This window comes from Salmo salar, chromosome ssa09 (genome assembly GCF_905237065.1).
Source record: "Salmo salar chromosome ssa09, Ssal_v3.1, whole genome shotgun sequence".
Taxonomy (NCBI): domain Eukaryota; kingdom Metazoa; phylum Chordata; class Actinopteri; order Salmoniformes; family Salmonidae; genus Salmo; species Salmo salar.
This window is the reverse complement of record NC_059450.1, coordinates 14,393,776-14,413,887: the sequence shown is the minus strand read 5'-3', so window position 1 is coordinate 14,413,887 and position 20,112 is coordinate 14,393,776. Positions and strand designations below refer to the sequence as shown.

General features: G+C 41.6%; 1 protein-coding gene across 7 annotated transcripts in view; it reads left to right on the top strand.

The window, feature by feature from the left end:
- Positions 1-3,705: 3,705 nt before the first annotated feature.
- The window catches only part of LOC106610767 (myelin transcription factor 1-like protein), a 127,821-nt gene continuing 111,414 nt past the window's right edge, over positions 3,706-20,112 (top strand). For 4 of the 7 annotated variants that reach the window (XR_006770930.1, XM_045723411.1, XM_045723412.1 and 1 more), the window contains exon 1: positions 4,074-4,681. The gene's annotated coding sequence lies outside the window, so the exon portion shown is untranslated. Of the gene's footprint in view, positions 4,054-4,073; positions 4,682-20,112 lie in introns of those variants that run through there. The other 3 variants (XM_045723410.1, XM_045723409.1, XM_014210316.2) reach the window with 2 other exon arrangements.

The following is a 20,112-nucleotide window of genomic DNA, read 5'->3' as shown; positions in this document are numbered from 1 at the left end:
ATATAAATATGAACTTGATTGAACAAAACATGCATGTATTGTATAACATAATGTCCTAGGTGTGTCATCTGATGAAGATCATCAAAGGTTAGTGCTGCATTTAGCTGTCTTCTGGGTTTTTGTGACATTATATGCTAGCTTGAAAAATGGGTGTCTGATTATTTCTGGCTTGGTACTCTGCTGACATAATCTAATGTTTTGCTTTCGTTGTAAAGCCTTTTTGAAATCGGACAGTGTGGTTAGATTAACGAGAGTCTTGTCTTTAAATAGCTGTAAAATAGTCATATGTTTGAGAAATTGAAGTAATAGGATTTTTAAGGTATTTGAAAATCGCACCACAGGCTTCAACTGGCTGTTACGTAGGTGGGACGAATTCGTCCCGCCTAGCCCATAGAGGTTAACAAGAGTCTTGTCTTTAAAATGGTGTAAAATAGTCATATGTTTGAGAAATTGAAGTTATAGCATTTTTGAGGTATTTGTATTTCGCGCCACGCTCTACCGCTAGCGGAACGTCTGTCCCTAAAAGGTTAATTGAAATGCATTCCAGGTGGCTACCTCATGAAGCTGGTTGAGAGAATGCCAAAGTGTGCAAAGCTGTCATCAAGGCAAAGGGTGGCTACTTTGAAGAATCTCAAATATAAAATATATTTGAGTTGTTAAACACTTTTTTGGTTACTACATGATTCCATATGTGTTATTTCATAGTTTTGATGTCTTCACTATTATTCTACAATGTAGAAAATAGTAAAAATAAAGAAAAACCCTTGAATGAGTAGGTGTGTCCAAACTTTTGACTGGTACTGTATGGTTCATTTAATTGTATTTTTAGAGGCAAAAATATGTCTGTTTTCCGTAGCAACTCCGTCACTGATGGGTGACCCCCTTAAGATCGTTTATTTTGGTCAATATTGTGAACAAATACTGTAATCACTGTTCTGCAACATATGCTTAAACAATTAGAGCATTTGCTGTACTAGATCTGAGTGATAAGGTTTGCATTATAAAATGTTTTATGTTCTAAATCTAGAAAACATGCCAAAATATTAACGAAATTAGGACTGGAGTATTTAATAGTGATACAGTATAAAACAAAAAGTAGATATGTTTGGAGATTTGTATTACGTATTTGAATAATATAACAACCAAGGCCTTTAAACACTTGTTGGACAATAACTGTAAACATAAAATGCCTTTTATGGTGTCTGATGGAGCTGACATAAATCCAGTTAGTTGCACTTCATGACAAAATGTTTTTGGGGAGGTTGTTCCTTTACTGATACTTCGGTCTATCAAAACATATATTTCAAATGTTGATAATATTAAGACAACTATTTGAGACTGTCCTTTCTTTCAAGAATCCCTGAGCTCTAAAACAGGCTTGACCTTGCAGAGGCCCCGCTTAACTGGGCTACGCCACTGACCATGCCCTTTAGGGAACTGCAATGTTAATTTATCACTGGGGTTATTTCCGGTTTGGGATTTTAACTTCATTTATTGAACTGTTTTTAGGAGGCTAGGTGTGCTGTTCACAACTTGACCTACTTTTGGGGGGATTAATTGGGCTACTCCGTCTAGCCTTACACAACACACATCCCTGTCCGGTTAGAGTAAGAATTACGGGATATCCGCCACTTCTTTTCTGATGGAGGCGCTTTCGCCGTCACTGGGCTCCGTTAATTACTCTCTCGTCGGCTTTCCACGGCCCGTTCTGACATTTGACTGCTGCTAATTTGCTGATTAATCTCATTAACGTGATTACGGGAGGGATTTGGGTCCAGCTGCTTTTGTGCGCGTGAAATCTACTGGCTTGGGGTTCGACTGTCTGTTACTCCACTCGTCTCACCCGCTCTAGTCTCTAGCTCTATCCCGCCGCTCGTGTGTGTGCTGTCCGCTATTTCTTTCTCGTCCTCCTTTTACCATCATCCCACGGCTTGAGTTTGACGTGATGATTTGCCGCAGGTTTCTCCCCCGTATTCCTGTCTGTCCTTTTCAGCACCTGGAGCTGTCTGCCGCCAATTGTCGCCTTCTGCTGTCTCTGGTGAGAGGGACTTACTGCGACGTGAGAGGGACCTGCTGTACAGCCTACAGTACCCGGGAATACTGAAATGCACGGGTCATTAGGAGAAAGATCTCCTTATGTGACAGCAAAGCACACAATCTACAAATTATAACCTACAACTCAATGACGAGATGCTGGTTAACTGTCCTCAATCTGAAGCTTTCACTAGCCTCCAGCGCACGGAAGGGGCTGAAAATAAAAAGCTGTTGGTTGCTTTATAAATTCATTTAAACATTCATGATTTGATGTGATGATTTTCTTATTATTTCAGTCAAATAAATGATGTTCTTTTTTTTAAACACACATTATTCTACCTTTGTGTTTGTTTGTTTATGACCCCTGACTGCAAAGTAAATTAATTGTGCTTGATTGGCATTAACATACCCAAATAGGAATTTGAAATGATAATACTGAGTCCCCTCAGGGCTCCCATGTCCCAATCCACTGGAGTACTTATCATGCCTAGTCACTCACTGCGAGCCTGGCAGCATTACTAAAGAAAGCTCTCTGCTTGTTGATTCTACTAAATGTATGATTTGTTAATTGTTATTTTGGTGATTAAAACAGAATATTAGATGAATCTATCATACTGTAGATAGGCTATACTCAAAGAGCAAAATATTGAGTATTTTGTGGTGTTTTCATAAACTGTCTTATTTTGTCTTGTACTCATGTATTTTCATATAACTATTCTTTTGAATATGAACAATGTAAAGATTGGTGGGGAAAATGAACGGAATAATATCCAGCCTACTTTCTGTCGTGGTATTACCACTCTGTTGTTGTCCCAAGCTACACTCTTAGAAAAAAAAGGTGCTTTGAACCTAAAAGGGTTCTTCGGCTGTCCCCATAGGAGAACCCTTTGAAGAATCCATTTTGGTTCCAGGTAGAACCCTTTTGAGATCCATGTAGATCCCTTTCAACAGAGGGCCTTACATGGAGCCCAAAAGAGTTCTGCTTGGAAGCGAAAAGGGTTTTACCTGGAACCAAAAAGGGTTCTCCTATGGGGACAGCCGAAGAACCCTTTTGGAATCCTTTTTACTAATAGATACTTTGGCAATTCATTCAAACTCACCGGTTGAATTAGCACTTCTGCCGGTATGAAATTAATCTCATTTCTAATCTAATTATGATGTCTCAGGGACCACATTAGCATACCTTTATTTGCATATCTGGGTAAATATGAAAATGCATGTACTGTTATTCACTATTCATTCACACAAGAGTGGCTATGAATGTCAGCACTCTATGACAGGACATGATTATACTGTAAATATGTCCTAGCTTTGGGCCAATAGGTTCTCCTGACTCCCTGTGTTGGCTGAGAACAAGGCTACCCTGCTTCCCAAGTGATTTATCTTGTCTCCTCCACCATGCTGCTGCTCAACATAGTTCATTTTAAAGCCCAGCCTGGAAAACAGCCTTAATTAACTGTGTGAACTACAATTCAGCAGCCTTCCTCTATATTCTACCATCTTACTGCTCAAGGTTCCCCTTACAGCTGAACCACAGACTTGTCCCCCCCCTCCCTCCCCCCTCCCTCCTGAGACCCAGGGCCCGTGGGAAGAACTGACGCTGGGAGCAGACAGTCTGCAATCCTGAATAGTTGTAGGAGCGAGAGAGAGGCAGAGAGAGAGAGAGAGAGAGCAGTAGAGCTAGATCGTGGGAGAGGTAGAGAAACAGGGATACATGTTCTACTCATATACATACATATACAGAGAGCGAGAGCGAGAGAACAAATCCAGCCTGGAACAGAGAGAAGTGACAGTATTTTTAGTCTTCCTCAACCCTTTCTTTCTCTTCCCAACATGCAAACACTCTCACACATACATACACTCACAGACGCACACTTGCTTTAGGGTACCAGGCGGCTTGGCGTTCTTCTTTGATGTTTTTGGTATTCATCAATCTCGGTACGGTGTGCTGTGCTGTGTGCGTCTCGCAGGGTGAGGAGTCTGTCTGCGTGGCTGTCTGAGGATTCCAGTAACACTACGGTAAGCCACACACTTCTCCTTCTCTCCCTTCTCTTCTGTTCTCTCCTTTGCTGCAGTCCCTCCGTCACAGTGGGGTAGCTAGCCCCTGCCATGCATGTCCTTTGCATCTCTTTTCCTCTCTTTTCCTCTCTCTCTCTCTCTCCCTCTCTCTCTCTGTCTGCCACTCCACTCTTTCTTCCGCTATCTCTCCTATCGGCTGTGCACTCTCTCACCATCCTTTCCTTCCCTGTCTCTCCTCCCTCGTTCCCTCCATCTCTTTCTCGCCCCTTCGCTTTGCCTCATTGGTGCTGCCCTCATTCCTTTTTTTCCATTAATCTCTAGGCCCATTGGTCGTCTGCCTTCAACCATTATCTCCTTTCCTCCTTCCCTCTCCCTTGCTCGGTCTCTTCCCTCTCCTCTCTCTCTCCCCCTTGTTCCCTCGTCTCCAGCCGACTCTCAAGTCATAAAAATTATTTGCATATAGGAGGAGAGGAGAAGTTTGTAGGGAGCACTGTGAGTGTGTTAGGGGAAAAGAACAAGTGAGAGAAAAAGAGAAGTAGAGAGAGAGAGAAAGAAAGAGCAAAAAAGAAAGGAGGACAGACTTACTGGAGCATAAAAAAGTTTGAGAGAAGACTGCATTTTGAGACTGGTGGGTTACTCTTCTTTCCTTCTTCTAGTGAGCACTTCGGCTTCTGTCAATGTTAAGTGAGTTTGATAGGAGTAAATTGTCAAAAGAGAGTTATAGCTATAAAATTGAGAGAAGGATATTTGTTAGGTAGGATAGTGAACTATGCAGTATTAGAAAATCACCTTCCTTGAAATGCTTGAGTTTCAGGTATTACAGATATTTTATAGATATTTTGAATATTTATAGAAATATGTGTGGGAGACATACGCTCTGCTTGTAATGGGATGTCCCTCAACATTATGCAGTTTATGGCAATAAGTTGTTTTGGTGGTACAAAGCTTTCCGTAATTTAAATCGTCTTCTTCTATTATGCTATTTTTATTTTGGCAAAATCAGTGTGTTGCCTTGTTGTTAGAAACCTTCAGAAAATTACATATGATGTATTACATTATTATATTTAAATGCATAATACTATTTTGCAGCATATAAACGCACACTGGCAAGAAGCTCCTGTTCTTGTGACTTAGCCACAACTGTCCGGGCTCACGAAGTCACACATACACACATTCACAGACACACACTGGCACACACACACACACACCAGACTGTTCACACATACGTCCCTGTCCTTTTGGGCTCAATTCCTCCTACACACCTTCTCTGGCTCGCATGTGGGAAAACAACATACTGATGTATAGTCTGGGCTGGTGATCGCCACCACGGCACAGAGCAGAAGGCTGAAGCACTGCAATCTGTTTATCAGGGCGAAGAAAACAGACCTTAACAACAAAGCTCTGAGAGAAAATGAACTGTCTGTCCTCTTTTTGTTCGACAGATGTTCAAACAACAATTTACTTTTGTTTTTGAATAATGATGAAAGTGCTAATTATGTCTACAAATGTCTGGAAATGTAGAAATGGAAATCTAATGGGTTCCAGAAAGAAAAAAAAAGTGTTTTCATGTCATTGCTGGATTATTATTTACATTCGATTTTTACAGAAATATTTGTTTTGATCATTTGCATTTTCCTACAGCCTTGTGGTTTACGTTAGGCATGTAGAACTCCACAATATTCTGTACATACTGTACACACCACAGTACTTAGTGACAGTCTTTTATAGAACTGTGAGGAGACATGTTGTATGGTGAAAGGATGTTCTGGAGAATTGTCAGGTTACTGGATGAGAAAGGAAAGGTATTGCTTATCATGAGACCGTGTTCAGTGTGTTGGTTTGTGTGCAGGGGTGGGTAGGGTTCTTTATAGATGTAATCTCTTACAGTTACTAGTTACAGTACCTGTCCAAAATTGTAATTAGTAACGCAACGTTTTGATGACCCAAACTCATTAACGTATTCGGATTACTTTGAGTTATTTTTTATTTACTTTCCCCTTAAGAGGCATTAGAAGAAGAAAGACGGATCCTTTATACACGTGGTGCGTCGTCATAGTGATCTCTGACTTGTGGTCAGACTCGCTCAGGTGGAACAAACTTAAACGTGCGCATTTTTTCAACGCTGAATTGAATGTCATTGAGAAAACAGAACGGTGACATAATGTATTTTTTCACAAACCTCCATTCTGAATTTAAAAGTAATCATCTCGTTTTTCAAAAGTAAGTGTAATCTGATTACAATGTGTAATCAGTTACTGCCCAACCCTGTGTGTGTGTGTGTGTGTGTGTGTGTGTGTGTGTGTGTGTGTGTGTGTGTGTGTGTGTGTGTGTGAGAGAGAGAGAGAGCGAGAGAGAAACTGTGTGTCTCACCGCGGTGCCTAACGTGCTTTACTGTGCAAGATGAGGACAGTGAGACAGCCAAATGTGATTAAATTATAGAGGGATAGCACGCTCCCTGGCTCTCAGTGTAACCATTTCCCCGGGAACCCCCTCCCTTTATCCAATTCAATTCAAGGGGCTTTATTGGCATGGGAAACATATGTTAACATTGCCAAAGCAAGTGAAGCAGATAATATACAAAAGTTAAATAAACAATAAAAGTTAACAGTAAACATTACACTCTCAGAAGTTCCAAAAGACTAAAGACATTACAAATGTCATATTATGTACAGGTGAAGTCAGAAGATTACATACACTTAGGTTGGAGTCCTTAAAACTCGTTTTCCAACCACTTCACAAATTTCTTGTTAACAAACTATAGTTTTGGCAAGTCAGTTAGGACATCTACTTTGTGCATGACTCAAGTCATTTCTCTAACAATTGTTATCAGACAGATTATTTCACTTATCATTCACTGTATAACAATTCCAGTGGGTCAGAAGTTTACATACACTAAGTTGACTATGCCTTTAAACAGCTTGGAAAATTCCAGAAAATTATGTCATGGCTTTAGAAGCTTCTGATAGGCTAATTGACATAATTTGAGTCAATTGGAGGTGTACCTGTGGATGTATTTCAAGGCCTACCTTCATACTCAGTGCCTCTTTGCTTGACATCATGGGAAAATGAAAATAAATCAGCCAAGACCTCAGAAAAAAATTGTAGACCTCCACAAGTCTGGTTCATCCTTGGGAGCAATTTCCAAACGCCTGAAAGTACCACGTTCATCTGTACAAACAATAGTACGCAAGTATAAACAACATGGGACCACACAGCCATCATACCACTCAGGAAGGAGACGCGTTCTGTCTCTTAGAGATGAACGTACTGTGGTGCGAAAAGTGCAAATCAATCCCAGAACAACAGCAAAGGACCTTGTGAAGATGCTGGAGGAAACAGGTACAAAAGTATCTTTATCCACAGTTAAACGAGTCCTATATTGACATAACCTGAAAGGCCGCTCAGCAAGGAAAAAGTCACTGCTCCAAAACCGCAATAAAAAGCTTGACTATGGTTTGCAACTGCACATGGGGACAAAGTTAGTAATTTTGGGAGAAATGTCCTCTGGTCTGATGAAACAAAAATAGAACTGTTTGGCCATAATGACCATCGTTAAGTTTGGAGGAAAAAGGGGGAGGCTTGAAAGCCGAAGAACACCGTGAAGCACGGGGGTGGCAGCATCATGTTGTGGGGGTGCTTTACTGCAGGAGGGACTGGTGCACTTCACAAAATAGATAACATCATGAGGAGGGAAAATAACGTGGATATATTGAAGCAACATCTCAAGACATCAGTCAGGAAGTCAAAGCTTGGTCGCAAATGGGTCTTCCAAATGGACAATCACCCCAAGCATGCTTCCAAAGTTGTGGAAAACCCTGACCTCAATCCTATAGAAAATTTGTGGGCAGAACTGAAAAAGTGTGTGCGAGCAAAGAGGCATACAAACCTGAGTCAGTTACACCAGCTCTGTCAGGAGGAATTGGCCAAAATTCACCCAACTTATTGTGGGAAGCTTGTGGAAGGCTACCTGAAACATTCGACCCAAGTTAAACAATTTAAAGGCTATTCTACCAAATACTAATTGAATGCGTGTAAACTTCTGACCCACTGGGAATGTGATGAAAGAAATAAAAGCTGAAATAAATCCTTCTCTCTACTATTATTCTGACATTTCACATTCTTAAAATAAAGTGGTGATCCTAACTGACCTAAAACAGGGAATTTTTGCTCAGATTAAATGTCAGGAATTGTGAAAAACTGAGTTTGAATGTATTTGGCTAAGGTAAACTTCCGACTTCAACTGTATATATACCGTATTGATAACGATGTACAAATGGTTAAAGTACAAAAAGGAAAATAAATAAGCATAAATATTGGTTATATTTACAATGGTGTTTGTTCTTCACTTGTTGACCTTTTCTTGTGATAACAGGTCACACATCTTGCTGCTGTGATGGCACACTGGTATTTCACCCAGTAGATTTGGGAGTTCATCAAAATTGGGTTTGTTTTCAAATTCTTTGCGGATATGTGTAATCTGGGGGAAATATGTGTCTCCAATATCCATCGCTTTATGCAGTGGTCCTCTAATTCATGCAGACTCAGCATCTCAAGGATCCCACATAATCAGAACAGTCTCAGGAGGCAAGACAGCAAATCATTGGGATTTGAAAATATACCGGGTCACTTTTGGCCACATTACTGTGAAATTACAGGACATGAAAGTGTTGAGGTTCTTATCAAAATACATTTGTTTGGTTTCAAAAAGTAATTAAGAAGTTTGTTTTTAATCAATTTTGATTAATCCATTTATTTATTTAAATACCATTGATATCTATTTCTTCCTGTTAATAATATTGCTTTTGTTGATTGAGTGCTGTTGGCGTGTCTGGATAAAATAATAGGTTTTGTTGATTAAAGGTCTGCTATCGTGGGCAGAGCGTACTAGTGCTATAAAAATTAGACTTTCTTTACTGATTTCTTACAAAACAACATCTGCACAGAATAACCTCTGAACCGTTGTTAGCAGTTTCTATATTTCTATTTCTGGTAGCTGGGAAAGTAATTATGTATCTCTACAATAATGACTGCATCACTCCAGTGGGTTGAAACTGAAACACATGTCCAAGACATGCATCTTTAATTCTTTACACCATAGTGTGTGTGTGGGGTAGTGTGTGTGTGGGGTAGTGTGTGTGAGGTAGTGTGTGTGTGCATGCGTGCGTGCGTGCCTGTGTATCTGTCTAAGGATCTCCAGGCTTGCGTGTGAGTAGCATGTCCCCACCTCTAAGCAGACTAATGAATGAGCATTAGGCCTCATGGGAATTCTATAAATGCTAAACCTACTGGGTCATATAGCTACACGCCAGTTAGCCTGTCTGTGCTGGGTTAAAGATGATAGCATGACTAAGGTAATGTTAGCTTGTCTGAGGTCAGTAGAAGGAGGTCACATAGCCAAATTAACATCATTCTCTGTGCTGGGTAGTTGGGTCACATAGCAACACGCTAGCTAGGACTGCCTGGCTGGGCTGTGGGACAGTGGATGCACATTGACTATTTCAATGGAACTGTTTTTAAATGTATTTTTATTTAACTGGGTCATATAGCTACACGCCAGTTAGCCTGTCTGTGCAAGGGTTAACAGGCATAACCCACCTAGTGGGCACAGACGTCCATTCAACATCTATTCCACATTGGTTCAACATAATGCCGTTGAAATGACGTAGAAACAACGTTAATTCAACCAATGCGTGCCAATCAGCATCCAGGATCCAAACCATTTTATAATCTGTTACATTCACTGATAAAATGATTCTTAATTTGACCGTTGAGATATTTTATATTAAAATATTCTGTTACTCTGCAAGTGGTGGTCCTCAAGAGCTTTAGAAGGTGATTTGGTGGTCCCCTGAATAGAAAAGGGTGGGAACCACAGCAATAGGGCGTTTTAAGTCTGCTAGCATGACTGTGTGCAAATGTTAGGTTGTCTATGTGGTGGAGGAGGTTAGCATGACTGTGTGCAAACTGTCACCCTAACAAAGTGAGATTGGCATTAGCCTGAGTACCAGTCTCTTAAGCTAACATTCCACTTATTGCCACTCCTTGTCATTGCCAAAGAGACTGGCCTTTCAACAATCTTCAAATTTGAACATTCTGTCATTAATGACCTCGTGGAGATAAGAGGATTTGATCACAGCTATCATCCAATCATAATGTTAATGCAAATTAGACTGGTAGGAAAACTTTTTAACTTAATACATACATTTGATTGGAAACATTCTAACATTGGGCATTCTGACGTAATACATTTAATTGTAAACATAAATATTGGGAGCAGGGAGAACAGAGGATTCCCGTTTATTGCAATACTGTGTCTTCAGAAAGTAGTCACACCCCTTTACTTTTTCCACATTTGTTGTGTTACAGCCTGAATTAAAAATGTATTACATTTAGATTTGGTGTCACTGATCTACACACAATACCCCATAATGTCAAAGTGACATTTTGTTGGTAGAACATTTTTGAAATTAATAAAACATGTAAAGCTGAAATGTCTTGAGTCAATAAGTATTCAACCCCTTTGTTATGGCAATCATAAATAAGTTCAGGAGTAAACATGTGCTTAACAAATCACATAATAAGTTGCATGGACTCATTCCGTGTTCAAGAATAATGGTTAACATGATTTTTGAATGACTACCCAATATCTGTACCCCACACATACATTTATCTGTAAGGTCCCTCAAATCGAGTAGTGAATTTCAAGCACAGATTCAACCACAAAGACCAGGGAGGTATTTGAATGCCTTGCAAAGAAGGGCACCGATGGTAGATGTGTAAAAAAAAATTCAAAGCAGACGCTGAATATCCCTTTGAGCAAAGTGAAGTTATTAATTCGGCTTTGGATGGTGTATCAATACACCCAGTCACTACAACGATACAGGCATCCTTCCTAACTCTTTTGCCGGAGAGACAGGAAACTGCTCAGGGATTTCACCATGAGGCCAATGGTGATTTTAAAACATTTACAGAGTTCAATAGCAGTGACGTGAGAAAACTGAGGATGAGTCAACAACATTGTAGTTACCCCACAATACTGACCTAAATGACAGAGTGAAAAGAAGCCTGTACAGAATAAAAAATATTCCAAAACATGTATCGTTTGCAACAGGGCACTTAAGTAATACTGCAACAAAAATAGCTAAGAAATAAAGCATTATGTTTAGGGAAAATCCAACACAACACATCACTTAGTACCACTCTTCATATTTTCAAGCATGGTGGTGGCTGCATCATGTTATGGGTATGCTTGCCATCGGCAAGGACAAGGGAGCTTTTTAGGATACAAATAAACGGAATACAGCTATAAGCACAGGCAAAATCCTAGAGGAAAACCTGGTTCTGTCTGCTTTACACAGACACTGGAAGACTAATTCGCTTTTCAGCAGGACAATAACCTAAAACACAAGGCCAAATCTACACTGGAGTTGCTTACCAAGATGACATTGAATGTTCCTGAGTTGCCTAGTTACAGTTTTAACTTAAATCACCTTGAAAATCTATGGCAAGACTTGAAAATGGCTGTCTAGAAATGATCAACAATCATCTTGCCAGAGCTTGAAGAATTTTTTAAAGAATAATCGGCAAATATTGTACAATCCATGTGTGCAAAGCTCTTAGAGACTTACCCAAAACACTCACAGCTGTAATCATTTTACATTTACATTTTAGTCATTTAGCAGACGCTCTTATCCAGAGCGACTTACATTTCATACATTTTTTTTTTTTTTTTTTTGTACTGGCCCCCCGTGGGAATCGAACCCACAACCCTGGCGTTGCAAACACCATGCTCTACCAACTGAGCTACAGGGAAGTAATCGTTGCCAAAGGTGCTTCTACAAAGTATTGACTAAGGGGTGTGAATACTTATGTAAATTAAATATTTCTGTATTTAATTTCCAATAAATTAGCAAACATTTCAAATATATTGTCATTATGGGGTATTGTGTGTAGATGGGTGAGATTTTGTATTTATTCAATCCATTTTTAATTCAGGCTGTAACCCAATAAAATCCTTTCTGAAGATACTGCATATATATTTTTAATTGCTCAAAATAAGTGACCAAACTACTATATATTGCTACTTCTGGGACAAGCATTGGGCTAGGAGAATGGTTTAAGAGCTTTAAAGGAATACAGAGGATGGAAGAGAGAGAGGCCAGTGGGGATGCCAGCAGAGATGCATGAATTGCGCAAGAAGGGAACAGTGAAGGCAGAGCTGTGTAAATTAGAAGTGAATTCATAGGCTGGGCTATTAGACCTAATCCAGCATCCGCATGCTAGCCTATATATTAGGCCTAGCTTACTACTGTGAATTTAGGCGACCACTACCTGTGCTATGCAAGCTCTGTCGCACGTTTTGTGCCAATTAATTGAAATTGAGCTTTGCGCCATTTAATTAAATGTTCAATAAAAATGATAGTGCCTAGGCCTATTTAATGAAACCCTCACAAAGCAATGGAATCCCCATTCCCCACTGAGCTATTTTTTGGAAATGGCAAGTTCCCTTTCTCATCCATAAACGTATATCAAGTGCAAGTGCGTTGTCCAGCAGCTCACATCAGTAGGATGAGGGACCTTTTCATTAGGAAGGACGTCTAACATTTCCTCAATATAAATGTTAGACCTATGGGGATGCCTATACATTTGTCAGCCAAGCATGAGTGATCGTTGTAGCCTTTTATCGTCTAGACATGATGTTGAAATATTTTCACGCCCACAATAAAAACCACCAGGCTTCCGTCATATAGGCCTACTCAATTCAATGAAAAAACAATCAAGATTTACAGGGGGCAGTTTGGACAAGTGTATCCGGTGCAAATCGGACTTCCTCTGGATAGGTCACGTGCGGATATTTCTCTGGAAGGCGGCACATGCTAATTACACAACGTCTATAGTTGTACTAGAGCAGTCTGACACGAACAAGGCAGAGTTGGCTGGTCACATGACAGTGTGTCTGTCTGATTGTGAGTTGATGAATAAGGTCCTGGATGAGGGTGTTCCTCCCTGTAGAACGTGTTTACCCCGGGCCACCCAGGGGCCTATCTACACCGCCCAGGAGAGGATCACACAATCCCCCTGTGGAGACAGATAAACAGGCTTACAGCTAGCTAGCCCCCTCAGAGCACCGCCCATGACACAGTATCTGACGCACACTGTATTTATAAACTACATATACTGTACATCAGAATGATGAGGGATGGAGGTTTATGCTTATGATGATTCATAACCAGGATAAAATCAATTAGGCCATGGTCGGGATTCATTTTAAACATTTGAATTATGACTATGTCCACTAGTAAACCACTGGCTGGATGTTGAAGAGACATTGATGTGCTGTTGCGATCACTGAATGTTGTGGTTCGGCTGGTTTTGTGACAGGATAAATCCAAGGTAAATTCTGTCAATACTGGTCCTTCAGGGATGTGAGAAAGTGGGCTCTAGTGTGCCTCACTGGTTCATGCCAGGTTAGGCTTAAGAGTCAACGTGCTGATGAGTGAGTCCACCAAACTGCCCAACATATGAATAGTTGGTCGTAAAATCTTATTAGAGGGCCAGATTAAGCTACCAGATTACTAATACCTATACAATCATTTGAGATTTTACTGGAAGTGCCTAGAGGAATAGGACTATAGATGTTGATTTGGAATTGGTCATCTGTTTAAGAACACATTACCTCGCTATCCTCTCCAGCCATTTCCTCTCTGGGATGGAAGCGACCCTATAGCAGCCCCACGTCTCCTGGCTTTCTGTGGGGAAACATGATGTATTTCCTGGAGGGCAGGCCAATTAAAAACCAATCAGGCCTGTTGGAGCGTGTGCAGGGTAATGGGAAAGCCAGGAGAGTGGAGGAGCTCAGTGATTAATGGACACTTTCACCTTGTGGCACAACAAGTCCCCACGGGCATTCATCACCTGGGACACCACTCACCTAATCAGGACTGGGCTGGCACCCAGCACCCACGCCCATCCACCGTTGTCACTACCAGACCAGACACATCTGCATGAGTTACAATGGCTGTGGCTGGCTGATAATTCAGTGGATAGGAGCTGGATTGGTCACATTCCTCCTGGGTTATATTTTCAGAGCGTTAGCCAGCACAAATTCAAGCCAACGAAGGTATTAACAGTGAGAGGGCTGTTCCATTTCAGGAGCTGCACTGACCTATTTCACACAAGCAGACAGACAGGCAGGCAGGCGTAAATAAGAATTTTCATGACCTGGTTTGGCCTTCTACTGTTAAGTAAACAAATGCAGCTCAGGGAACTTAACAAAGCGCATAGGGGCCTGCAGTTAAGCCTGTTAACTTCATAATATCACTATGATCAATCCGATATTTGAGTGTTGTCACTGATGGTAATCAATTATACGTGTTTTAGTTGATCATAACCAGTATTTAGCCGGGTAACAGAGGACCGACCAAATGGTGGGACAGCACTTTGGATATTTGCCCCTGTAAGCCTCACCTGTAGTGTTTTCTCTATTCCCCTTCCACCTACACATACCTTCTGAGAGGGAGGCAGCCGTGTGACGTCGTGAGAGAGAGAGAGAGAGAGATATCTCAGACATGCTAATCCCAGCGTGCCTGCTGGCTTTTTTTAACCTCTTCCTATTAGGTGTCTGTTACACTTGAGGTGCGTGCTTCTCTCACTTGAAAGAAAGAGGAAAGAGATGGGGGGAAAAAATGAAAAAGGGGAAAAATGAAGGGAGAAGGTAATCCCCCCTACCTCGTGCTTGGCTGGGGGAAAGCGGTGCGACATTGGAAAACGATTAGAAAACCTCCATCCATTATTCATTAGTTAGATTGGGGAGGGCGCCCGCTCCTTATGTGTGTCTGGTCTTCAAATCGGATTTGTCGGTTTTGATCACTGTAAAATCTCCCAGTTGCGCGGTGGCAATATTGGGCGAATATTACACTGTCTAATGGGTAATTGATAACGGCAAGTGACACCAGATGGGATGAATGGACAGATTGTGGGAGGAGGAGGCATGGAAGGGGAAGAAGGAACGACTGTTGAATATGGCTGCGCATGTAGTGGATACATGCATGGTTTCTTTTCTTATTTGATTTAACCTTCACCTCCATCAAACAATCCATGAATCTCTTCCAAGGGAGACCTGGCCAATGAGGCAGCTTCAGTATAAAATGTAGGAGGACATTGTTACATGCGGAACATACAATCAAAACAGCCTTCGAACAATCATGGCAAAAGTGAAAAGTCATGCAGACTTTACTGGGTTATTATTGTAAAAGAGAATGTGTTCCCAATGATTATCCTTCTTAAATAAATGCAAAACAAATACATTTCACTTTGTGTATGTGAAAATTCTAATCTAGAGCTGTCCTTGTATATGGTGCTGCTTCTGCTGTGTGTGTGTGCATGTGTGTGTCTGGACTGTTGGACGTGACGGTGTTTGAGTCATTGTGTGTCTGAGGGTGGCCTGGCCCCAGCCTTCGGCTCCGGTTCAGAGGATAGCAGCAAATGAGAGGTGTCACAGGATGACAGGACCTCCTTAGGAATGACAGGCTCATCCTAACACAGCTTCATGTGCGGGCGCACACACACACGCGCACACACACACACACAAAACTCAGATCAATAGTACAGTAGCAGGTTCTAGACAGGGAGCCATTGTTTGGCCAACATATGTTTTAATGATTTGGGTTCAATTTGACCACTTACTACCTGCCTCGACTAGACAAATCAAACTCTGAAATGAGAAACGCTGCTATGTTTGTTTCAGGCAACAATTGACGTGCACTTATTTTTGATGATGTGTCAAAACTCCCTTTGAAGTGGTGAGATTGGGCTGGTAAGAATAAGCGATCGATTTGTTTTCAAGCCACTTTTTGGAACCCTTCATGGGGGAAGATAGCTGCAGTTTAAAGAAACAAATGTGTCGGTAAACCCAGTGCAGACAGATTCCAATGAACAACACACAATCATGCAACCTCTTCAAAAAAAAGACAAGGTGATTTCTTAGTTGGAAATGTTACTTCTCGACATTCTTACTGTCTGATGAAACTATATCTGGCTGAATGAGATACGACCAAATTTATCCAAACAAACAAACCCATTGTTATGGTACTACACTTCAATAATCCTGTTTTGGCTGTTTACTGTTATAATGAGTACATTATTGCAGAGATGTGAATGGTTACCCACTTGTGGTGTTGAACTGATAAACTTTTGTTTCAGCCCTACAACAAGACCACACATGATGAAAAAACACCTATATATAACAATCAGAGCAGGTGAGCTGTTGTCAGGATTGCCACTGGTTACATTAACACGTCCCTAACAGGGCAGAGTGTGGTTGACCCTTTAGCGACGTTAGCTTACACATGCTAGTGTGAAGAGTGTGACTGGTGTAGAGACAAAGAACAACATTTACCTGTCATCCAGTGGAGGCTGCTGAGGGGAGGAGGGCTCATAATAATGTCTGGAGAGGAGTTTAATGGCTGGGATGGAGTGAATGGAATGGTATCCAAAACGTATTTGATACAGTACCATTCCATTCCCTCCATTTCAGCCATTATTATGAGCCATCCTCCCCTCAGCAGCCTCCACTGCTGTCATCAGACTACAGTATATTCCAATACACTGGTGGAGCTGGAGGAATGGACCCAGCAGCGTTGCAGTTCTTGACACACTCAAACCAGTGCGCCTGGCACCTATTACCGTACCCAGTTTCGAAGGCACTTGTCTTACCCATTCACCCTCTGAGCGGCACACATACACAATCCATGTCACAATTGTCTCAAGGCTTAAAAATCATTTAACCTGTCTCCTGCCGTTCGTCTGCGCTGACATCAATAAGGGATCATAGCTTTCTCCTGGATTCACCTGGTCAGTCTGAGTCATGGAAAGAGCAGATGTTCCTAATGTTTCGTGCACTCAATGTATACAAAACATTTTTTACAATTGACTATTTGGCAAAGTGAGGCGGTTGGATGTAGTCTATAAACTCAGTCTATAGTACACTTACTTCCTCATAGATAATACGTGCTGCCTTGTATTGGATAATCTGACATCCACGTTTTTTCAGTTCCCAGTTCTACAGGCATGCACACACACACACACACACACACACACACACACACACACACACACACACACACACACACACACACACACACACACACACACACACACACACACACACACACACACACACACAGAGAGATAGAGATAGAGAGATCGAGACAGATATAGAGAGAGCCAGAGAGAGAGGGGGGAGGGAGAGAAAGAGAAAGACACACAGAGAGGGAGGGAGAGAAAGAGAGTGTGTTGGTTGGGACTGGAAGAGTGCTAGAGGACAGATACAGCTCCTCAAAGTAGGGCAGTTCCACCTGGTACCTGGGGGCCTCACCCACATCCCCAGAAACCGCTGACACGACACCACCGGGGCCCCTCTCTAGCCCTCTGTCTCTTTCTCATAACTCCCTCCCCTACTTCTCCACCCCTCTGTCTCCTTCTCTCTACCTCCCTCCACTCTCTATATCTTTCTGTATTCATGTCTCTATCCTTTTACAACTCTCTCTTTTACAACCCCTCTCTTTCTCTCTTCCTATACCATATGTTCTCTCTCTCTTCATTTCCTCTCCTCCCATGTGCTCCCCATCCTCCCATTCCCAAACAAAACCTGCAGATACTTTCCCTAATGTTTCCACTTAAATATGAAAAAAATTGTTAGGAAGGATCTCATTTCACATAAGTCTCACCTCTCATAATGCCAAACAAATTATTCCTTTCATAAATTCAGTGTATATAAATCCACCCAGAGTAGTCCTACACTGCTACAGTCTTCTCTTGTTTTTTTTACCACTGTCTCTGTTTCATCCCAAAAGAAGGTGCTGCCCCACTCTTGTAGTGACCTCATTTTCCCGCTTGGCCCAGAGTTTTCTGATGTGAGCCGTTTTAAAATAGCTCTGTACAGCAAAGCGTGGCAAGCTCATTTCCATCTTGCATAACAGACTCTACATTCCTTTGCTCTGCCTCGCTGCCAGTAAAATGCTACACTGAATATCAGGCCTTTAGATGTAACACAAAATATGAAATACTACAAATAAACACCACAAAAACATCAACATCTATATATAAACCTACATCACATTTTCAGTTTAGCGTACATGACACTTCGTGTCTGTTTTGTGTACCGGTAGGTCTCTACAGCCTATACTGACACTTGTTTTATGCCGTTTCCTCAGGGATAATGAGCGTCCATATTTCAGAAAATCATTATTTCACTCATTGCTGTGCCTCTATCTCAAGGTCTGCTGGGCAACCTTAGTCTATGTTGGAGAAAAATGTAACAGATGGTATGGATGATTATTTGATCTGTAAAAGCACTGTGTGGGCTTTGTAGCGGCCAGTGTGTGTGTGCGTGTGTGTGTGTCTGTTTGTGCGTGTGTGTGTGTGAGTCTGCATGCATGTGTGTGTTTGGGAACAAATTGTAAAAAGTAATTGGGATATTCATTACAATTATGGATCTCTCGTTGTTCTTAACACTGGAGTTCTTTGGGGTTAGGATAGCTCCAGGGCTGATTTGGAGTGTGAGGGGTGCTCCAATCTGATATGTTTACACAGTCCATCCTACTGCTGCCCTCTGGTCTCCTCTGCCCCATTCCTACACACACACACACACACACACACGCACACACAGGCACACACACGCTGAAATAAAAGATCCCAGAAATGTTCCATAAGCACAAAAGGCTAATTTCTATTAAATTTTGTGCACAAATTTGTTTACATCCCTGTTAGTGAGCATTTCTCCTTTGTCAAGATAATCCATCGACCTGACAGGTGTGGCATATCAAGAAGCAGATTAAACAGCATGGTCATTGCACAGGTGCACCTTGTGCTGGGGACAATAAAAGGCCACTCTAAAATGTGCCACACATGTCTAAAGTTTAGAGGGAGTGTGAAATGGTCATGATGACTGCAGGAATGTCCACTAGAGCTGTTGCCAGATAATTCAATGCGCCCCTGCCCAGTCATGTAAGATCCAAAAATCAGCTTCTACTGAATTTATTTAATTTGTCTGGCTTCATCATATGAACTGTAACCCAGCAAAATCTTTGAAATTGTTGCATGTTCATTTTTGTTCAGTATATATGTCTTGGTGGACATTTTTATGTGGATAGTGGATGATAAAAGATAAGTATACATTTCCTAAAGCACTGATCCAATATAATGGTTCTTAGATGGTATTGATGGAAGCAGCAGCGTTTCACCTAAAATCTTCCATCTAATTCACTGCATTGCTGTAACGTCCCATATAGTATTCACGGCAGCGTCTCTCCCTGCATACAGTGCAGTATATTAGCCCTGACATGACTGAGGCTCAGTATGGCATGACGGCCCCTCTGTCCCCTCCCTGTAGTGCGAGGCAGGGCTGCCTGTCAGGCAAGGGTCACACACACACACACACAGACACACACACGCACACCAGCGGAGGCTGCTGAGGGGAGAACGGCTCATAATAATGTCTGGAACGGAGCCTCTGTCTCTTTCTCATACCTCCCTCCCCTACTTCTCAAACCAAGCATGATGATGTATTTGATTCCATTCCACCTATACTGCTCCAGCCATTACCACGAGCCCGTCCTCCTCAGTTAAGGTGCCACCAACCTCCTGTGACACGCAGACCAGGACACACAGAGCACAGACACACAGAGACACACACAGAGACACACACAGAAAAGTCAGGTCACCCGTGATACAAGTCAGTATTCGACGTCCATCCATGTCTGAGGACATTGGGATAGTAAACGTTGTTACCTTCAAGTAGGTTTGGGTTTTGCTACAGCATTGTAAACAGGGATGGCAGATGAACATAAGCATCTGTGTCTGATTCCAAAGGCTTCAAGTTCAAATCCAGTGATAGGAAGTTGTTTTTGATCTTAACCTTAACCCTTACCGTAACCTTAAGATTTCGGAGTTAAAGCCTAAACTTAACCTTAAACACTTCAAAATGTATACATTTGATGTTTAAGAAATATGGATAAACGTCTAATTCTGACATGAGACTATGAGAGCTAGTTGCACATA